The sequence below is a fragment of the Rhincodon typus genome, chromosome 12 (genome assembly GCF_021869965.1).
Source record: "Rhincodon typus isolate 14 chromosome 12, sRhiTyp1.1, whole genome shotgun sequence".
Lineage (NCBI taxonomy): Eukaryota > Metazoa > Chordata > Chondrichthyes > Orectolobiformes > Rhincodontidae > Rhincodon > Rhincodon typus.
This window is the reverse complement of record NC_063343.1, coordinates 26,786,688-26,798,691: the sequence shown is the minus strand read 5'-3', so window position 1 is coordinate 26,798,691 and position 12,004 is coordinate 26,786,688. Positions and strand designations below refer to the sequence as shown.

The 12,004-nt window shown below is 40.8% G+C and overlaps 1 protein-coding gene across 7 annotated transcripts in view; it reads left to right on the top strand.

The window, feature by feature from the left end:
- The window catches only part of slc26a2 (solute carrier family 26 member 2), a 48,356-nt gene that overhangs the window by 14,095 nt on the left and 22,257 nt on the right, over positions 1-12,004 (top strand). The gene's annotated exons all lie outside the window — the stretch shown is intronic.

Here is a 12,004-nt window from a genome sequence, read left to right as displayed (position 1 = left end):
GTCCCTCCGGAAAGCAGATAAGGGTGGGGAGGGAAAGATGTCTTTGGTGGTGGGGTCGGATTGCAGATGGCGGAAGTGTCGGAGGATGATGCGTTGGATCCGGAGGTTGGTGGGGTGGTACGTGAGGACGAGGGGGATTCTGTTTTGGTTCTTATTGCGTGGACGGGGTGTGAGGGATGAGGTGCGGGAGATGTGGGAGACACGGTTGAGGGCGTTCTCGACCAATGTGGAGGGGAAGTTACGGTCCTTGAAAAACGAGGACAACTGAGATGTACGGGAGTGGAATGCCTCATCCTGGGAGCAGATGCGGCGGAGGCGAAGGAATTGGGAATAGGGGATAGCATTTTTGCAGGAAGGTGGGTGGGAGGAGGAGTATTCTAGGTAGCTGTGGGAGTCGGTGGGCTTGAAATGAATATCGGTTTCTAGGTGGTTGCCCGATATGGAGACAGAGACGTCCAGGAAGGGGAGAGAGGTGTTAGAGATGGTCCAGGTAAACTTAAGGTTGGGGTGGAAGGTGTTAGCGAAGTGGATGAACTGATCAAGCTCCTCGTGGAAGCACGAGGCAGTGCCGATACAGTCATCAATGTAACGGAGGCTCGGGGACCGCTTTGCAGAACACCTACGCTCGGTTCGCAATAAACAACTGCACCTCCCAGTCGCGAACCATTTCAACTCCCCCTCCCATTCCTCAGACGACATGTCCATCCTGGGCCTCCTGCAGTGCCACAACGATGCCACCCGAAGGTTGCAGGAACAGCAACACATATTCCGCTTGGGAACCCTGCAGCCCAATGGTATCAATGTGGATTTCACAAGTTTCAAAATCTCCCCTCCCCCTACCGCATCCCAAAACTTGTCCAGCTCGTCCCTGCCTCCCTAACCTAATCTTCCTCCCACCTATCCCCTCCTCCCACCTCAAGCCGCACCTCCATCTCCTACCGACCAACCTCATCCCGCCCCCTTGACCTGTCCATCCTCCCTGGACTGACCTATCCCCTTCCTAACTCCCCACCTACACTCACCTTTACTGGCTCCATCCCCGCCTCTTCGACCTGTTTGTTTCCTCTCCACCTATCCTCTCCTCTATCCATCTTCTATCCGCCTCCCACTCTCTCCCTATTTATTTCAGAACCCCCTTCTCCTCCCCCTTTTCTGATGAAGGGTCTCGGCCCGAAACGTCAGCCTCTCTGCTCCTATGATGCTGCTTGGCCTGCTGTGTTCATCCAGCCCTGCACCTTGTTGTCTCGGATTCTCCAGCATCTGCAGTTCCTACTACAGCTGGATCTCAGCTAGGTTTTTGGACACAGTCAAATGGCCACATGGAGTGATCAGGGTCGGGGAATCCGTCTCAATATAGTCTGTCAACTGGGCCATGGTGGTTCCTGCAGATTGAAACCAATCTGTCCAGGAATTATTGGTGAGCTACTTGGGAGCTGCACACACATTAGTCAGGGCTTTAGTCTGTTATCAGTTGGGGCAATCATTCCAAATTGTTTGGGGGTGGGCAGTGGTCACTTCTGGGGTTTGCTCACTGAAGGCTAAGGAAGCTCATCAGGACTCACTGGTGGGGAAATCAAGTGTGGGAATTAGAGGAAGAATGCTAAGATACACAGGGAACAATAACTATCAAGTGGGGACAATTCGACAAATGAAGATGGGCAATGATAGAGCATGGGAGGACTTAGGGTACTGAGGGAAAGGTGGATGGGGAAGTCATTTATGATCATCATCACCCTAGCATGGATAAGGGTACTGTGCATAACAATGTTTGGCTGTAGGTCTGGGACTCACTGGAGGAGATAATGAGTTAAATAAAAGAATTGAGTGGGTAGGTTCAAACCTGATGGGTTTGATAGGGAGTGCAAGGCACAAAAGAGCATGATGGTTTGATATGTCACTAGTGTTGTTTTCCATCCTCATCCAAATTCCAAATATACAATGAGACTGATAAGTAGTGTGTTCCTTCAAACGATGGACATGATACTGACCTGGGTAATAATTTTGAATCAGGCTGTCAGGGTCTGGTACTGTGACCTCCTCTGGTGATCCAGAGGAAAGAGGACAGCTCTTCTCTCCACCTCCCTGTCCTCCAGGACTGGTCCCTGTTCATGAAATGAGGTGCCAATTTAATTTGATAAGCCACAATTCTTGGAGATCCTCGCACACTGAAACTCCCTGAAATTTATATTTAGGCAAATTTGGGAAAATTCAATGCAGTGAAACAGTCTGCTTTCATCTGTATTAAAATATCTCAGAGCATAGTTGTACAGGATGTTGGTAACACCCTTTTGCAGCCATTGCTGCAGGCTTTGTCATGCTTAATCTAACTCTACTGCAAATGGTTGCTGCAATCATCTAACAAGCATCTGTTAGTTTGGCTAATCTGGAGTTACTCGTCCAGATCTGTGGCTTATCATGGGCATCCCTCTGTTGGATTTAATCTTCTGCTGGCTGGAATGGCCGACCACTTTTCACAGCCAATGTTCAAGTTATCTGCATTTTTATTCATAACTATATAGTCAAAATCCCAATTATTTACCTTTTTGTCCACTGTTCACCAGAATATTTCTGCAGCTGGCAGGCAGTTTGTTTAGTCATTCAGTGCCAGATCTGGTTGCACTACCAGGTCCCATTGTCATCTGCAAGGACAACTTGCTATATTTAGATCATCCTGAGTTGCAAAAATAACACCCTGCTGCTTTTCTCAAACTGGATTCTTTTCTGTACTGCATATCAAATTCATACAACCAAGCATGGATGAGAATTGGCTGTGACATTGACCAAGAAAAACATTAATTTGGTTCTGTTTTGACAATGAAATTGAATTGATACCTTGCTTCATTAGCATATTTAATATGGATGTAGCTAGTCATTCTTTCTGTGATCTCTTTTGACAATGCCTCAATGTTTTTTGGACAAGATTTGTGAATTTCTGTTTTCCTCTCAGCAGTTCCATTGTTGCCATTGGTTTGTATATGGTTCACTTGACTATGTACATAATACATATTGGATGAATGGGCATGGACGTGTCATGGGCAGTATAAGAGACAATGTGGAGTGGCTAAGTGGTCATGAGTTGGTATAGAGGATATAAGGGGCTGTCAGAATGTGTGGGATGATGGGTTGGCATTGATTGGAACACAGAGGACATGGAGAAGACCTTTTGGCCTTGCCTTTCAAAAGTTTCACGAAACTATGATTCATGACTGCTCTGAGGGACCATGTATTTTGTGTCATGGAAGAGTTGGTTTGAATCCATGAAAATTACAGAGAGCTAGGAGATGTCTATCCTCACAAGGAGCCAGTCTGGTTGAGAGTGTAGAGTGTGGGCTCACTGTCTGTGCCTTTACGACATCCGAGCAAATACTGAGAATGGATCAAGAATCCTGAAATTGAATCCCATCGCCATTTTTAAAAGGCTCCAGTATTATTCCAACTCCATGGTTATCCAGTGACTAAGTTCAGGGCAAATATAATGGTAGAAACTTGAGACTTGAGTTTCTTAGTTTTTATCTAGTATATTGAAAGTGATTTCATTTTGACTTTCAGGTTTTGTTAAAGTATCTCAATTTTCTCAACTTAACACTCAAGATCTACCATCTGAATTACCTCCATGGATGTGAAACCAGGAAAGGGCAGGTAAAGTTAAATGGGAATGTACAAAATATAACAAATACTAATACAACTTAAACAAGTGCTTAGTAATACTTTGCACAATAAATGTGATAGGTGAGGTTATCTGTTTAAACATAGGAACATAATATTTGGAATGAAAACTCAGATAGTTTGAGTTGTAAGTTGACTTCAGTTATATCAGACAATAGCTGGGCAATTGAATCCACACTACAATTGATGGGGATCATAGGTGGGGGCTCTATGCATCATCGTCTCTGTACATCTATGTTTTCATCACTATGTCTTAAAAGATAAACATAACTAGCTACTTCATAAAACAGAGCTCCACAGAGTAGTCTTAGTAATTATAGAATTAAAATTATAATTATAAAATTAGCTACTTCATTGAACAGACCTCCACAGAAGTTTACTAACGCCCGTTAAGGGACAAAAGTGCCATCCTTACCTGATCTGGTCTACATGTAACTCCAGGCCCACAGCAATGTGATTAACTCATAACTGCCCCTCTGAGCAATTAGGGATGGACAATCAATGCTGGCCTAGTCAGAGATACCTTCATCCCATGAATGATTAAAGAAAAATATGGGAGCGTAAATAGATAATGTCATTAAAACAGGCAAATAATAATTCTTGGTTTTGATCCTGCAGCATATATTCTCAAACCACAGTATACATACAGCTGAGGGTACATAAGATATTCCAGCATTGTGACGCAGTGACATCCTAGGAGTGAGATATGTCATGGTGGTGTCTGACTTGAAGGAGAATTTGCAGGCAATGGTATTCCCATACATGTGCTGTCCTTGTTCTTTTACATGGTGGCTGTCACAGGTTTAGAAGGTGCCCTGGTGAGGTCCTCCAGTGCATTTATAGATGATCTTATGTCTTATGGTCTTATGGTCTTATCTGCATAACTGAAGGCCAAAATTTCTACGCTCCAATTAAGGGGTCGACATATGCGTTTCTTTCTCTATGATAATATTTAAAATGTATTGTGTAATATTTCTCTATAATGAACTGCATCTGTCACCACATACGCAATCCTGCTGAAATAGGGCAGCATGGTGGCTCAGTGGTTAGCACTGCTGCCTCACAGTGCCAGGGACCCAGGTTTGATTCCACCCTCAGGTGACTGTATGTGTGGAGTTTGCATATTCTTCCTGTGTCTGCGTGGGTTTCCTCCCACAGTCCAAAGATGTGCAAGCTAGTGTCCAGGGATGTGTAGGTTAGGTGCATTAGCGACAGGAAGTACAGGGTTACAGGGATAGGGAAGGAGGATGGGTCTGGGTAGGATTCTCTTTGGAGGGTCAGTGTGGACTTGTTGGGCCAATGGCCTATTGCCACACTGTAGGGACTACATGAGCTATATCATCCTGTCTTTCCTGATCTTTGTCACAATTTGCAACAAGTTCAATTTAACCTCCAATTTCATTTGAAAAAATGTTATTTTCGCAATTATTAAATCCAGATTACTGGTTTATATAGTTTTAAAAATAATGTAGTCATATTGTTACATTAAACACTGACAATCAACACCATTGCTCTATTGTTTTCTCTTTGCCAAAAGACAGCTGTTTCTGTTGTGTTCTTGTATGATAGTTCACTGCCATCAATTCTCATTTATTTTTTCAAACAACCCACAAGCAAGTTAAGCAGCTCCTGATGGGACACTGTAACAAAAAAAAACACAAACTAACAAAGGAAACTTTTAAAATGTGAATGGAAACTTACTAAATCAGAATAACATTATCTGGGTGTATCCCCTTTCTCTATGCTGAATCTACAGATAAACTAATTATCCATGGTAAAGAATGGTCTAAATAGAAAAAAAGCACCTGTCTTATATAACAAGGCAGTTTATTGTACAATGGCAATAGACGTAATCTATATTAACTTGATAGACACAATAAATGAGGTCTATCAGGAGTTGTTCAAAACACATCTGCTCCACTTGGAACTCATGCAGACCTTTAGTTCCCTCACTAGAAGACTGTGCGATATTATCAGATTAGCAGGAGCTTGATGCAAAATCAATGTTAACACCTTCAGAGCTCTTACTTTATTCAAAAGCTTCTTCAAAAACATACGTGTTACAAGTTGACTAATATGAACTTCTTGTCTTGAAAATCACAGGAAATTGATTGACATTCTTGTCTATACAATTAAGTCTATAAACATTTACTCTACAGGTTCTTTTATGGTCTGCAAGCAAAGTATTTGAAGAGCTTACTGATATTGAGCGCCAATTTCACAAAGCCCTTTACACTGTGCGAGCATTTTTGAACTGTGACAGATACTCAGTTGCACTCCTGGACATGACAAAGGAAAAGGTCTTGTAATTTCTGCATCAATACTTCAAATGTGGCAGCATTGACTTGGTTATGAGTTATGTTCAGGTAACTTTCTTTTCATTGTGATTTTGTCATTTTTATTGCAGGAATTTTTTGATCTTTGGCCAGTACAAATGGGCGAGGTGCCACCATATGATGGTCCAAGAACTCCAGATGGAAGGGTATGCTTTATAATTCATTTCACTCAAATGATATTACCTTTGTTTCGACATGTTCATTCTTGCATGCGTTTTTTTTTTCTATAGGAAATAAATTTCTACAAAATAATTGATTACATCCTTCATGGAAAAGAAGAAATTAAAGTCATCCCGTAAGTCTGTGTTCGATAAAAATTTGAGAAAGGGATACACTGCACTGAGTTGGTACAATTTACTTCTCAGACCCACATTTGGATTCAGAGAAAAAAAAGTGAAAATAGAATGGGCAGAAATGAATTTTATTGGATATTTAGAGAGAATCTTCTGTTCTCACTAGTGAGCTTGGAGGCAGGACAGTAGCATACCTAAACCCCACCTCCGCCAGAACTAAATTCTGAGCAGGAAGACCCATGGTCAAATTTCCCACACACTGCCAACTGACGCCCCTATGTGAGCAATTACGCAGCACCTAAAATTGTATAGTCAGCTTGTTATCCTTTAAGTACCCTTCAAGCAAGCAGAAAGGACACACAGTCATCTGCCAACTGGATATCAACATGGCAATGAATGTTTTGGGAGAAAACTGAATGAATCTTAAATAGTGCATTGATATGATGGGAATTCAAATAAATGATGGGGTTGTAATCAGTGGGTTGAGAAATTACAAATTCCATATAAATGAGCAAGAGTTGGATTTTTTCTGTGAACCTTTAAAATGGCAAGTGGAACTCTGTATGTAAGTGTCAGCCACATTTCCAACAGATCCAATTTGTGCTGGTTTGAAAGGGATGCGTTATGTTTCACAGAAGAAGGAGACCCCAGTTTGGTAAACCTGAGTCATTCAAAACTCTACTGCTTGCATTGTAACTTGCACACACTCCCATTCAGCCATTGCCCCTGTGCCCACTGACCTACCATTGGCTCCCAGTTAAACGTTGCCTCAATTTTTGTTCTCGTTCTTGTATGTGCTTTAAAACACTTCCATGCATCACTTCTCCCTTTCCTGAAATCTCAGTCCCACAAACCTCTATGATAGCCTTCTTCTTCAATTAGAGGCCTCTTGGTCCAGCCCAATTTCAATCATTTCACAGCTGGTGACCATGTCTTTATTTGCCAAGACCCCAGGGTCTGGACTTTGCTCCTTAAACCCCTCCATCTCTCAAGTTTCAAGATACTCCTTAAAACCTATCTCTTTGATTGAGATTCTCATCACCTGAATTGATATCTGCTTGTGGTGTGGTGTTAAATTTTGCTTTGTACTGCTCTTGTTAAATACTTTGTGATATTTAATTACATTAATTCATTGTATAGATACAAGTTGTTATTGTCCAATATTGTGGTTGGCCGTTGGGCTAAATACAAATTGATAATAAATTCTATGTTCAAAATTCAGAGAACAACCTAAATAAAAAGCTTTTTGACAGACGAGTGGTTTAAATGTCTTGCGTTTAATAGGTTTGTTGCAAGAAAATGTTACCAATTCCATCCCATAGCCATGCACTCCCCTTGCATCTCCCTTTCGTTGTCAATTTTTTTAAAGTCAGTTTTGGTTTAGCAATAGCCCTGTTGCCTTCAGTCAGAAGGTTGCGGGTTCAAGTCCACTGCAATGCTGGGGGATAGATCCTTTAAGTGAAGTGAAACGTTAAGCTGAGATCCCAACTGCTCTCTCAGATGATGTAGATGCTATGGTGCCATTTTCAGGAGAATGGGGGAGTTTGTTTGCCACCCTACTCAACCTTTATTCCTCTACTAATATCACTGAAACAAATCATGCAAGTTTGTAACTGTTGGCCATGGGATCTTGTATATAAATTAACTATCATGACTGTCTGTATTGAAACAGTGACAATGCTTTAAAATTTCTTTGAGATGTCCTGCCACTGTAGATAGTGCAATATATATCTTCATTTCCTAGTTTTCTTTAATTTCATCCATTTGTCTCTTCACTTAATTCTCAATTGCTTTCCATTCACTCCCATCCCTCTTATCTTTATCCTTAGAAAAACAAGAACAGCTGCAATGTGTTCAAGTCCAAAGAAAAATGTTGGTCTGTTTTTGCTTTGTTTTCCCCCCCTCCCTTCAGTTCAATCTGTTCTATTCTGTACCTTTTATTATAATCTCTGTTCCCTCACATAGGAAGGACAGATTTCATCCAGGTATTCGTGCTCTCTCCCAACAGCCAGAGAAGCAGTGAGAGCCCTGCACTACCTCCTTTTCGAATGGTCTGCCTTATTAAGTGCCAGCCAGAGACTTTTACAGCCAGTAATGACGCTTTCTAGGTATTAAGGACACCAGAAGCCAAAATTCCAAATATTCACCCAGTCAAAATCCACAGCCAATCAAAGGCCAGTGGCTCCTCATTGCCCTGAGTGTCACGAGGGAAATAGATGTTTACTGCTGGAAAGGCATCCGTCAGAGGGCCAGCACATATGTTTCAGATATCGGAAGCTTTTTTTTTAAAGAGTAAGTCACTGTAATTACTTTTTCAACTTAAACTGTTACCTCGAATTTTGATTGTTTTTTTCAGGAATCCTCCTCCAGACCATTGGGCCCTAGTTAGTGGATTACCATCGTATGTTGCAGAAACCAGTCTTGTAAGTGTTGTACTCCAACAGTAGATACACAGAACCTTGCTGCACTTTAACGTTATATTAAAACAAGTTGTTCTTTCAATGTAAGTTGTCTATTTCAGCAGAATGAATGAGGAATAAGGGGAAAATTATCTCTATTTCATGTTTCTCCAGATATGCAACATTATGAATGCAGCTGCAGATGAATTCTTTGAATTTCAGGTAGGAAAATGCAAAGAGAACATGGTTGGCAATTTTAAAGCCTGCTAGAATGGGCAAGATGGTGAGTAGGCACAAAGAATTGTGCAGGTGTCCATGCATCAGATTCATGACAATGGAAAACGGTAAGCAATTAAGTCAGTAGTGGGAAGGCAATAGAACAGGAACCGCATCCATTGGTGCATTTATTTGCTTAATTGCCTTATATATTATTAAATGCAATTTGACCTATTTTAATCCTGCTTCTGCAACTCAGTTAAACTCATGTGTGCCTCTCATACCTTCAGTAACCTACCCAGTGAAAGCTGGCAACTCATATGTGGGCACCATGACTCGCTGTTTGGGCTTGCTGCCGACTGAGGGCACTGGATTGAGATATTTATTCTGTGTGTAAACATGCTGAGCTCAGCCTCAGGGAAGAAAATTCGGAGCTTTGACATATTGGGTCCAAAACTTAAAGGTTGTAGAGTAGCCATTCCTTAAAATGGCATCACAAATTTGAAGCCCTGAACTGAGGAGAGCTGTAAGGCTGCCTACAAGGAAATGAAGAGGTAGTGACAGTATGGAAAGCACCCATCCTGTCCTGTTTTGGTTTTGAGCACTGGAGGGGATGTGGTGGTTACACTGTGACATCTCTGACCTCAATTTGACCCATCAATACCACAGAATGATCTAACACAACATCAGAGGAGCCTTCTCCTTGGACATTGGAATGTCTTTTTTGTGCTGGAGCAACAGGAATTCAGATGCTGGAGATTAAAAACTACAAAGCTTTTTCTTAAAAAGCCTGCAAGACAATTTCCAAATCTAACACAGGGCTTAGCTGCCTTTTAAGTGTGGCGTCTGCTCCTGCAGTGTCATCAGGTGATACAGGATTCCTGATGTCAAGGATTCTTTGATCTATTCCTTGCCATGTAATCCAGTGGCAAGCCCACATCACCTACATTCATGGGCTAGCCACCATGTTATTAGATTCAACTAACCACGACAGGCCTGCACCAGTTCCCCAATGACATAGAGTCATAGAGTCATACAGCACAGAACTAGACAGTTTGTCCAACTTGTCCAAGCCCACCAGTGAGTGCCACGATGATAGAACTAAAACCAGCCCAATGTTTCTACATAAATGTATTGGAACTTGCATAGATAGACTGAACTAAAGTGAACATACATAGATTAATTTGTCAGATATATTATGGCTTAGCCATAAATCCCCATGTATATTTAAAATAAATTCTATTAACATCTACAGAAAGAGCCTCTTGATAATTTGGGATGGACAATTAAGAATGTGCTGTCAATGCCAATAGTGAACAAGAAAGAGGAGATTGTTGGAGTTGCCACATTTTATAACAGGAAGGATGGAAAACCATTTGATGAGATGGATGAAACTTTGATGGAAGTAAGTTTCAATCTGGTAACTTTGGAATCCCAATCAGATGACAGAAAACTGCATATTGACAAGTCTTTATCTTTTTCAGGCCTTGACACAGTTCCTTGGGTGGTCTGTTTTGAACACAGATACATATGACAAAATGAACAAACTGGAAAATAGGAAAGATATTGCACAAGATATGGTGAATTATCATGTTAAATGCTCTAACAATGAAATACAGGATATCCTGGTACGTTGGAATAATGTTAAAGAACTTTGTTCAGCAATATTATGTGATTTTGAAATTAAATTTCCAACAATGTTATGATTTCAGAAACAAATCACTAACACCGTTAAATTTGACAGAAAACTAGAGAATACTTTGAAAGAGAACCAGACGAATGTGACGAAGAAGAGCTTCAAGAAATATTGGTGAGTAAACCATATTTGAGTTATGGTTATAGACAATTTCATTCTTTTCTTATATTTAAGATGTATCTTTTGCTATAAATAAATATAAAGACTGACAAAACACTCTCAACAAAAACATAATTTTAAGAATATTTTAAATAATTTCTCAAAATAATGATACATCTTCTTTTTTGAAAAAAGGGGATTTTCTTCCTTCCTTTTCTTTGAACTTGTCTCTACTGCCTTAGCTATGGTCAATTAACAGAAGCGCGATCAGATGAGATACTTAGTGCTAGATTTTAAAATTGCTCAAGTTGAGAAATTTCAGTAAACTCAGTTAAGAAGTACCTCTAAATTCAATTTCTGCTCCATGGGAGCAGTTACAGAATGGAATCAAGCCCACTGACCCAAAAACCAGAGCAGAGGTGACCATGGGAACAGTTTAATGCTGAGGCACAGCATTTAGAAGTCCCACTTCAGTTCTCTGGGATTTTGTCCCAGGTATTTTAGAAGATGTCAAACATGGCAAACCCTAATACCTCATACCCTCACATAGCCTCCTTGGCTCAATGAGATGATCTCAAGATCCATATAGAGTTGGAAAGGTCTTCTAAAAACAAATATAACTGTCACTTCTACATATTTGAACATGTTTATTTATTTGTTCATGGTATATGGGCATTGCTGGCTAGGTCATCATTTTTTGCACATCACTAACCGCCCTGGAGACAGTGGTGGTGGCTGACCCTCTTGGTTTGCTACCATTCTTGGAGTGCACATTGCTCTTAGGAAGGGAGTTCCAGTTTTAGACTCAGCAACAGTAAAGTAAAGATCTAAGTCAGGATTGTGAGATGCTCAGAAATTCTACCACATTGTTAATTATTATTATTATTATTCACATCTATTTTTGTCTTTTTTTTAAGGCTGAAGAACTTCCAGATGCTGAGGAAGCAGAAATCTATGAGTTTCACTTTTGTGATTTTGATTGGTCTCCTTTGGATCTTGTGAAATGTGGACTACAGATGTATTATGAACTTGGTGTGGTTGATAAGTTCCATATACCACAGGCAGTGAGTCATTTCATCTGTTTACGCTGCAAACCAATTAAATTTGATAAAAATAGAGCTGCTATATTCCATTCTATTGATGTGCATATTATGGACTTTGTGCAATGTGCAAAAAGTCAATGCATTCTGCAGGAGAGAGATAGTAGGAACTGCAGATGCCGGGGAATCTGAGATAACAAGGTGTAGAGCTGGATGAACACAGCAGGCCAAGCAGCATCAGAGAAGCAGGAAGGCGGAC